A 10,201-nucleotide genomic window follows, 5' to 3' on the forward strand; every position below is an offset into this window, starting at 1 on the left:
TAACTTAAACGATAAGGCATCATCAAAGAAAAAGCTTCTATTATAATTTATACATATATCCCATTTAAATGATTTACAATGTACGTGTTCACGTCGGTTTATATGGTTTCAACGTTTTCCCAACCTTTGAATGTATTTGACGATAATGTAAATACAATGTGTAAGCTACTGTGGAATTAAGAAATACAGCATGAGAGAATCAAGCCAGGTTTACATATTTAAAAAGATAAATTTGCTTCGAGTATCTTTTGCCCTTCTCATCATATTCACAGAATAATAACCGAAAGCGAAAGTGTTGTTCAACATGTTTATAGTAGCATTCTACGAGTACTAACCAATAGCTGTTGAAGTATATGCCTATGTTCATCCTATTTATCAGGGGACGGGGTATAACCTAAATTTGCCTTTCGACGTCTAAAGCGAAAACTTAAGTCTGTAAAAACAGTCATGTCATGAACATATTAACTATTAATAAGATGACATTTGCTTTTCTGATATATTATCAAAAGCTGTTTGGCTACCCTCAAAGAACTACATACTACATTACTTCTACTAAGTAATTTCGTTTATGAACAAAGCTTTTACTATTATTTTGGCACTTAGAGAAATGTTACGTTTATCGGTTTTCTTTTAAATAATTTTGGTTGATTGTTTCGAATATATACAAATTTCAATATATATCTGCAAACATTTCAGATGATGAACTATCCGAGCATATCTCTTCCCCAACAATTATTATGTTTACAAGGCAACGTACACAATTTCTGTAAGTTCAGTGACTCAATCAGGGAGAAGCCGTCTCTCTTCAGTCAAATATTTTACTTTGAAGCAACTGTTTTTACTGATCGGATCATGTTCAAATATCTGTTACATTATTGTTATGGCTAGTTTGGTTCACCTTAACATCCATAGCCATACAGAAATGTATTTTAAATAATATTTTCACAGAAACATTGATAAAGAATTCTTACTCGGCTACTGACAGACAAACTTACAACACACGGTCTCCGATAATGCAGGTTGATGGTGACGATGAACAAGGTCTATGGTCACCATCCATTACTTGGATTTTACCTTGATTTACATGGTGGGTGTTATCGATGAATAAATAGATGTTTACCCTCCGGAACACTTTTTCTTATTTTGCTAATAGTTTTTAAAGGGCTTTCTTGTAAATCTGAAATTTGTTCTTATTTCCCTGTAGTCTTATCGGTTAATCACTCGAATGATGGTTTTTTTTGACAATTCGATTTTTATCATTATTTATTGATTAATTTATTATTGTTTTAACCATCCTAGATTCCGAAAAAAACATGCAATGCCTTTACCGCAACGCAAAAGGCTATCAAAATTTAAATATATGAATAAGAAAAGTGTATGGAATGTGACTAGTCTAACAGCACAACTGTACATGTGTGATTAAGGAGTAGGAAGAGGTCATCTACATGATCATTATAGAATAGAATCTGAATCAGTATTAGATGAAACTTATTTATGCTACGATGTTATGTTTCTTTTTGTTTTTGTTTTTATTTATTAATTTATGAAATTGCAAGCTGGTTAAGAAGTGAAATTATCCTAATAATGACGCAACATGACGTTTTGTCTTGACCATTGTCTATCTGTGCCTGAACCTATAGTTGTTAATATTGGTTACGATATAAGGTACCATATTTACATTAGTTTATCTACACTTGCTTCTAACTCCTATTCAGTTATGTTCATTCATGTTTGTATTATGCATTATATATGTTTTGTGCATAAAGCAAAGTTTCAACTTCTGTGAGAAAAACGTCACCGTGGACTAGCTGAGAACGAGTACATTGTATTTCCATTTACGGAGCACATTGTATAATCTATGTCAAATATGAAATAGAAAGAATTACAGTCCATCGCAGGCAATTACAACGTCAAAGAAAAGTATACTGTAAAAGCATATATTTTCGTTTGGGTTAAATTTCGTTGTTTTTGTTTGGGGACAAATTCGTTGGGATTATAATTCGTGAAATCAATATTTTAAAACCCTTTTTTTTTTTTTTTTTTTTTTTTTTTTTGTAAATAGAAAGTTAAAATTGACAGGCATCACGACTTATAATAGGTCCGGCTAACTGTACATCGCCCGAGGTGATAACCTATCCACTCCAGGTGAATTTTTCACACCTCGCTTCACCCCAGTCAGTGGAAAACAATAGATCGACCATCGCTCGATGGTCATATAATTAAGTCTAAACAAACATGTGTGGTAGTTAATATAGCTATCTAAAATGGAAATATTTAGGCCTACCGACATTTTATAACACAAATTCTGATAGGAAAAAGAGCATGCATTTAATAAATATTCACGGTTACCTTGACACATCATGTGGGAAAATCATGCCGAGTTCAATGAAAATATTACTCCAGAAGGAAGACGCGTTTTCAATCATTTAAGCAATAGTTTTTCTATTGCATTAGATGTTGATTTCCCCGTGTCTCAGTTGAAAAAGTGTCAAAATCGGGGCATATCGTCCTGACAGCATGGTGCCGGAAATTGATCTAAAGTCAACTTTATTGTCGTAAACAACTGACGACGACTGCTTTGAATAGAATATTTGATTAATGTTAAAAAGGAAATGTTTTGTGTGTGTTTTTGTTTTTGTTATTGTTTACTTTCTAATTACCTGTACCCCGCACGACTTGCGAGGTACAGGTAATTAGACCGGGAGATTAACTCACTCGATGGGTATCGGTCAAACCCGTCATGATCTATCTATAGTTTACATACACATATAAGGCTTGATTGACACGCTATTGTTATAAGTGTTTAACTCTGTTCCTGTGACGATGTGTACACCGTTTATCATGACTTGTGTCTAAATGTAAATACAGCATGGATTTATAATTAAATTAATAGTTTATTTCATATTTTCGTTAAGTCAATCAATCAATCAATATTTTATCATAGTGTCACGCATCATTATACTCACAAACAATCATTCATAAAATATCATATACAGCGAGTTTATCAAAGATGCCCAGCCGATATCGGCTTATGAGACACTTGTAACTATGTATATGTACATCATGTGTAAAATAAAAGTGAAGACCTAGCATATATGCATATAAAATATCCTCATAGAATATTGCATGTAAACCTGATAGAATAGTAGAATCACATATCTTTCTTCATCACATTACAGTTAAATCAATATTGCGATACGTTAAAATTTACGATTGTATATTTACATATTTAAAAGCGACCGCCTCCGTCTCATCATATAATAAATTGTTTTAGAAAGTGAAAATTGAAGCGCATTATCCTGCAATAAATAAAACAACTTTTCATTTTCGTTGAAGTAAGTTCATTAAAATAACTAAAGGAGTTCACTGCGCTTTTGAATAGATCATATCTGATATCACTATACAAAGGAGCGTCACAAAGGAAATGAGACTCATCTTCAACTATATTTAAGCAAAAAGGGCATTTCCTTTGCTCTACTGGCAAGTTACTGTAGCGTCAAGTTTACAACATTAAGGGGAGACAACCGAGTCTGAGTAACGCGAGGTGGCTCCGATAGTGACGTTATATAATGTTCCATTACTTTGTCATTTTTATATCTTCTATATGTTCTTAGTTAACTGCTTGGAATGTTGTCGTTCCATAATTTCGAGAACCAAATAGTTTTGTCATTCCTGTTAATGGAACCGGTAATTATACGTAGTTTGGTTTTAACAGATACGCGAGTGTTAAGTATATTTGGTGCCTTAAGTTTGTTTCCTAAATTGCGGACACGCGCTTCCCACGAGTTCCTTCTCCTAGATGACCAGATATACACCTTATGTAGATGCCTATCTGTATCCACATTTCGTAGTCTACAGTAAAGTCTAAAAACCTCTGTGTGTTGTTTTGCCCGTATATGTATTCACTCCAAGATACGCTTTTATTGCTCGGTTTTGAATGTTGTTGATTAAGCGTTGTCCCGCTTTACCCAAAATACAAGAGCCGTATAACATAATTGGTTGTACTAATGACTCAAAAAGACTGGTATATACGGTGTGTGACATTCCTCCACTGGCGATACATTTACTAATTAAAACTCCAAGTGCACGACTGGCTGATTTCGCTAATTCCTGCACAGCAAAATTCCATGTAAGATGTTGATCAAACCAGATCCCAAGGTATTTATATTTATCTCTGATGACAATCGGAGTGTTGTCCAAAGAGAAGAATGACGGAAGTGAATTACGTTTGACTTACTGTGGTTCACCGATAATTTCCATTTTTTAAATCATGATCCAACATGATCAATTTGACCCTGCAGTTTATCTGGAGTTAAAGTTAAGAGTACAATATTGTCAGCATAGAAGAGCGGAGAAATATTAAAATCATCAACATTGATTCCCCTGTCTAAATCACGAACTTCTTTTATTAGATCATTGATGAATATAGAAAGAAGTGTTGGTCAAGACAAACAGCCCTGTTTTAATCCCCTTCCGACGCTGAACCAATCATTGAAGATCATTTACTTTAATACAGCATTTTACGTCAGCATACAGGGACTTGATAGCCTTAATCATAAAACCGTTCACTCCAAAACGTTTCAGTTTTATTCATAGAAGATCACGATCTACCGTATCGAACGCTTTTTTCAAGTTTATATGTTTATATGTTTAGTTTATATTACGTGTACATCCGACTCAATATATCCAAGGAATCAGTCTTCGGATGAAGAACCACTATTATCTACCACATGAACATCTTTACCTTTTTTAAATGTTCGCTTTGTTGAGTTTGTTTTGGTTCGACACTTTTTTTCAAAGTGATTTACTTTTACAAGAATGTCGGCATTTTTCACCATTTGCAGGATATTTATTGAGGTCAAAGGGGTACGCATAGCCACATATACCATATCTTGAGTTTTCAGATTTTCTCAGTGGATGTTTGTAAGACATTTTTTGTGTTTTTGTTGGACAGCCTTTACCTTGACATCTTCATCGGCCGAATTTGACATTGCTTTTTCTTGTACAGAAGAGAGTTCATGCAGGCAAGTAATGTCAGTTCTGTGCCAACGTCAATCAGTTTTCCCTTATTTTGTGGCTAATTTTACGCCTATCACAATTCGGTCACGAATCATCTTTTCCTGGAGATCAGCGTAGTTACGATCTCTCACCAGCAGTTTAAGATCAGTTACAAACTGATCAAATGTTTCTGAGTAAGATTGTATCCTTGTGTGAATTTGTAGTGGTTGTAATTGTTTTGGCCCTTTTACCGTTCCGTATCATTAGGTATGCGCATTTGTCACTTTCGTCTTTCGATTTGAGGGGTCCAGAGATTATGAATTGGACGTGATTTCTGAAGGCCTTTCAATCGCCCCGAGATCGTAATTTTCCAAGTTCATTCTCGGCATAGCGCTGACCAGCGTTTCCATTATGTTTCTTACCCGTTTACCGTCCTTTCTACAGATTTTACAGGTATATTCATTAGTCCATCCCACTTCTAAAAACCATGTCGTGTTCTGTATACAAAGAACTCCCAACATGGCTTACATTTTATAAATCACGTTTATTAATTTTCGTCTCATAGAGATTTTACATGCATGACCTACGTGGATGAGATTCAGAGTAGATACTATAGGGCGATACTAAACACCTGCCTATAAATATCCGCACCTCCTACGACTACACCACCTCCTATTTATTTCCATATTGCAGTGAGTCATGCAATGTTAACGTCAGGTACTCAATACTTTAAAACAGTCTGCCGTCGACGGAGTATCTTTTAGACGATGATTATAGATCAGATCTGCCTGGTTGTTGATTGTGGCAAACCCTTCAAGAATGGCTCAACACAGGAATAAAAGTTCAAAAGGAAATTTATTTGTCGACAATTTAAAATTCAAGTGACATGTAATACAATACAAAAATACACTCTCCAAAGCAGCCCGAGAGGTCACCGGAACGAGTGTCTATATGTTGAGATGAGTTGTCTCCCTTTGACTAATTGACAATGAATATAAGCAGATTCTTTGAATTTAGTACGATTGTTTTGATTAAATGAGATGTAGTATTACCTCTTTGATTTCTACAAATATTAATAGCTATAGAACAAATTAATGAAAATTGCATTTCTCATAAGAATGTCTATTAAAAGGCCCTTATACCGAATATTACCGAATGTATTGTATACTAAACGGTATATATATTTTACATTATTGCGATTTTCACGATCACGGCTGAAAGTAAGTACTTGAAAATGAAATGACCGATTGCAAAATCAGTACATATAACAGAAAAATATTAATATCTTTTGTTAATTGTTAATCGTTACATTAAGGTATCACAATTATCACAAACTCAAAAGTAAAAATTGTAAAACGAACAAATGTCACATATATCGCAGTGACCTACATAAGTAGTGTTTGACCTCAAACATCACACAAATGTTGCTTAATGGCGAAGTCCATGAAAGGTCTACGGACGTCAGCACGAATGAAGGAATGGACCAATGGAAATGCTAATAATATATGTCCTTTTACTCTGCTGTTATGACATTAAAAATACAATAAATCTCAATCAAAATCACAGTAGGTTAAATAAACTGATTGATCTGTATACATATTAAAACAATGAGGCAGCCATGTCGTTAACTAAAACATATTAACAGAGATGGTCACGATGATGAGTTTACCAAAATAGATATCCATTTGAGCATATGTGTGAAGCAGTAACAGGTATTTGTACATAATCTATTTGTATATATTCACGCAGATAAGCAATGAAATTGCTTATCATGAACTATTTGAATAAGTTTACATTTGTTGGTACAGAGTTAATGAATTAATGAATTATCAGCAAATCATAAGCTTCAAAATACGAACAAATTATGTCCTTAAATTCTGAAATTTTAATGGGAAATTCCTTCATGAGCATCTTGAGCACGTACACGATTATTCTGATATGAATATTTACGGATAATATCGACGCTTAATATGAAAACAACGTTTGTACTGGCAGAAGTGAATTCTAAGAAAAACACCTTTTTTAGTCACAATTTCAGATGATAGTGGTATTATTCCGTGAACTCGTTATTTAACAATTGAATTCCAGGAAATGTTCAAAGTCAGTAAAAAACTGTGTTAATGTTAAATACCATGTACATCAATCAATCAGAAGTTATACAAATCATTGGAAAAAAACATGGATTGATTTAATCTATTTAAGTGAAATACAACCTCTTAAATCATAACTCAAATTAAACAAAAATCAAAATGATATATTACGTAAGTTCAATAATCCAGACAAACTTTAAAGACAAACAAGATACATACTCAAATTTCCATGGAAAAATCCTTCTTGAGCATCTTGACCCACCATCTTGGATTGCTAAGCAAGACATCTGTTACTGTTAATTCTTCGAAAATCTACGTTGTCAGTAAATGACCAATAACATTTTGCTTACACCTGAAGTTAGTAGACTCTTTGATCTTTGAACCTCAAAAGACCGCCAATTGCAGGTCCCATAGTTCATACATGTATATGCTATTTGAATGAAGGTCCCATAGTTCTTACATGCTATTTCAATGAAGGTCCTATAGTTCATACATGCTATTTGAATGAAGGTCCCATATTTCATACATGCTATTTTAATGAAGGTCAAACAGTTCATACATGCTATTCGAATGAAGGTCCCTTAGTTCATACGTGCTATTTGAAAGGAGGCCCATAGTTCAAACGTGCTATTTGAATGAAGGTCCCATAGTTCATACATGCTATTTGAATGAAGGTCCCATAGTTCATACATGCTATTTAAATGAAGGTCCCATTGTTCATAAATGCTAATTGAATGAAGGTCAAATAGTTCATACATGCTATTTGAATGAAGGTCCCATAGTTCATACGTGCTATTTAAATGAAGGTCCCATTGTTCATACATGCTATTTGAATGAAGGTCCCATAGTTCATACATGCTATTTAAATAAATGTCCCATTGTTCATACATGCTAATTGAATGAAGGTCCCATGGTTCATACGTGCTATTTAAATGAAGGTCCCATACTTCATACATGCTATTTAAATGAAGATCCCATAGTTCATGAATGCTTTTTGAATGAATGTCCCCAAAGTTAAAACATGCTATTTGAATGAAGGTCGCATAGTTCATACATGCTATTTAAATGAAGGTCCCATTGTTCATACATGCTATTTGAATTAATGTCCCATAGTTCATATATGCTATTTGAATGAAGGTCCCATAGTTCATACGTGCTATTTGAACGAAGGTCCCATAGTTCATACATGCTATTTTAAAAGGAAGGTCCCATAGTTCATACGTACGGTATCATAGTTCATTCATGCTATTTTTATGAAGGTCAAATAGTTCATACATGCTATTTGAATGAAGGTCCCATAGTAATACATGCTAATTGAATGAAGATCCCATAGTTCATACGTGCTAATTGAATGAAGGCCCATAGTTCAAACGTGCTATTTGAATAAAGGTCCCATAGTTCATACATGCTATTTGAATGAAGGTCCAATAGTTCATACGTACGGTATCATAGTTCATTCATGCTATTTGAATGAAGGTCAAATAGTTCATACATGCTATTTGAATGAAAGTCCCTTGGTTCATACATGCTAATTGAATAAAGGTCCATAGTTCATTCATGCTATTTGAATGAAGGCTCATAGTTCAAACGTGCTATTTGAATGAAGGTCCCATATTTCACACATGCTATTTGAATGAAGGTCCAATAGTTCATACGTACGGTATCATAGTTCATTCATGCTATTTGAATGAATGTCCTATAGTTCGTACATCCTATTTAAATGAAGGTCCCATAGTTCATACATGCTATTTGAATGAAGGTCCCATAGTTCATACGTACGGTATCATAGTTCATTCATGCTATTTTTATGAAGGTCAAATAGTTCATACATGCTATTTGAATGAAGGTCCCATAGTTCATACATGATATTTTAATGAAGGTCTCATAGTTCATACGTACGGTATCATAGTTCATTCATGCTATTTGAATGAATGTCCTATAGTTCGTACATCCTATTTAAATGAAGGTCCCATAGTTCATACATGCTATTTGAATGAAGGTCCCATAGTTCATACGTACGGTATCATAGTTCATTCATGCTATTTTTATGAAGGTCAAATAGTTCATACATGCTATTTGAATGAAGGTCCCATAGTTCATACATGATATTTTAATGAAGGTCTCATAGTTCATACGTACTGTATCATAGTTCATTCATGCTATTTGAATGAATGTCCTATAGTTCGTACATCCTATTTAAATGAAGGTCCCATAGTTCATACATGCTATTTGAATGAAGGTCCCATAGTTCATACGTACGGTATCATAGTTCATTCATGCTATTTTTATGAAGGTCAAATAGTTCATACATGCTATTTGAATGAAGGTCCCATAGTTCATACATGATATTTTAATGAAGGTCTCATAGTTCATACGTGCTAGTTGAATGAAGGTCCCATAGTTCATACGTGCTATTTGAATGAAGGTCCCATAGTTCATACATGCTATTTGAATGAAGGTCCCATAGATAATATATGCTATTTGAATGAAGATCCCATAGTTCATACATGCTATTTAAATGAAGGTCCCATTGTTAATATATGCTATTTGAATAAATGTCCCATAGTTCATGCATGCTATTTGAATGAATGTCCCCAAAGTTAAAACATGCTATTTGAATGAAGGTCCCATGGTTCATACATGCTATTTAAATGAAGGTCCCATTGTTCATATATGCTATTTGAATGAGGGTCCCACAGTTCATACATGCTATTTAAATGAAGGTCCCATTGTTAATATATGCTATTTGAATAAATGTCCCATAGTTCATGCATGCTATTTGAATGAATGTCCCCAAAGTTAAAACATGCTCTTTGAATGAAGGTCCCATGGTTCATACATGCTATTTAAATGAAGGTCCCATTGTTCATATATGCTATTTGAATGAGGGTCCCACAGTTCATACATGCTATTTAAATGAAGGTCCCATTGTTAATATATGCTATTTGAATAAATGTCCCATAGTTCATGCATGCTATTTGAATGAATGTCCCCAAAGTTAAAACATGCTCTTTGAATGAAGGTCCCATGGTTCATACATGCTATTTAAATGAAGGTCCCATTGTTCATATATGCTATTTGAATGAGGGTCCCACAGTTCATACATGCTATTT

General features: G+C 34.0%; 1 long non-coding RNA gene across 1 annotated transcript; it reads left to right on the forward strand.

Annotated features, from left to right (window-relative positions):
* Positions 1–5,543: 5,543 nt before the first annotated feature.
* Positions 5,544–10,192, forward strand: LOC110449611. The gene is made up of 3 exons (XR_002462871.1): positions 5,544–8,967; positions 9,055–9,207; positions 9,448–10,192. It is a non-coding gene; the product is annotated as an uncharacterized LOC110449611 (long non-coding RNA).
* The last annotated feature ends 9 nt before the right edge of the window (positions 10,193–10,201 follow it).

The sequence above is a fragment of the Mizuhopecten yessoensis genome, unplaced genomic scaffold (assembly GCF_002113885.1).
Source record: "Mizuhopecten yessoensis strain PY_sf001 unplaced genomic scaffold, ASM211388v2 scaffold4701, whole genome shotgun sequence".
Classification (NCBI taxonomy): domain Eukaryota; kingdom Metazoa; phylum Mollusca; class Bivalvia; order Pectinida; family Pectinidae; genus Mizuhopecten; species Mizuhopecten yessoensis.